The sequence below is a fragment of the Thamnophis elegans genome, chromosome 3 (genome assembly GCF_009769535.1).
Source record: "Thamnophis elegans isolate rThaEle1 chromosome 3, rThaEle1.pri, whole genome shotgun sequence".
Lineage (NCBI taxonomy): Eukaryota > Metazoa > Chordata > Lepidosauria > Squamata > Colubridae > Thamnophis > Thamnophis elegans.
This window is the reverse complement of record NC_045543.1, coordinates 87,707,846-87,709,057: the sequence shown is the minus strand read 5'-3', so window position 1 is coordinate 87,709,057 and position 1,212 is coordinate 87,707,846.

Here is a 1,212-nt window from a genome sequence, read left to right as displayed (position 1 = left end):
ACTGGTCCAAGGCTCAGGCGCCTGGTGGCCAATCAGCTTCTCTATGCCCTGCTTGGAGTTGGAACCCTGTCCAGGGTCCTCCACATCTCCAGAGCCGACTCATCGGGCCCCTCGCTGTCAGAGTCTGGTGGCAGCTCCAACGGCTCCTGCTGGGTCACAACAGATAGATAGATAGAAGATAGATAGATAGATAGATAGATAGATAGATAGATAGATAGATAGATAGATATGGATGGTGAGCGAGAGAGAAAGAGAGAGAGACAGACAGATAGACAAATATTTAATATATAAAGTAGAATGAAAAATAGAAATGGGAAATTAGGGGAAGAAAAAAAATGCATTGAAACTTTCTAGAAGAAACTACCAGCCAATGTCCAGAATGGCAGAGGGTGGAAGTGTATAACATTAAGAGCGGTGGATTTAATTCCCAGAATTCTCTGGCCTTTAGGGGTTCTGAGAGTTGAAGTTCACAGGTCGTAGTGAAGCCCTAGTTACACATCCCTGACTTAAACCATGGTCAGGAGACACTGCAAATTGCCATCAATGCAGGCTGGTTCCCAAGCGACCAAAATATGATCCTATGATCCCTGAGGAAGAAGAGCCTCTCAGAACTTCAAATCTGGGTCATAAGTAGTCCTTGGGTGTTAGAATTAGAAGAACAAAGTTGGAAGAGACCTTGGAGGTCCTCTAGTCCAGCCAGGAAACCCTATACCACTTCAGACAAATGGCTATTTGGAAATGGAAATTTCCCCTTAGTTCTAAGAGGGATCCTGGAGAGATCCGTCATAACTTTAAATGGTGGCTAAGTGACCAGTTGTAAGTTGAGGACTTCCCATGTCAACCAGGAAAGCGTAGAGATGGGAATAGTGCCAGCTGGATGGTGGCCACATCTCAGGAGCTTTCTTACACGTCTTTCCTTTCCTTTCAGGAAGTCATTGAAGATGAGCCCCTGATACCCTTGTCTGTCACAATTCTCCATCAAGCCATCGTCACCATCACCTGCATGAGGTACGTACCTGCACCACCCTCATCTTTCCCCCAGCTGAGGAGGAACTTGGAGTTGCACCAAGTGATGGGATTTCCGTGGAAAGTCCCCGTGCTCTAGAGCATGGGGGGTGGGTCAAACTCCATTTCATTGAGGAACACATCAGGGTTCTGGTGGGTGGGTGGATTGATGGTTCGATGGATGGAGAGAGAGAGGGAGGGAGGGGG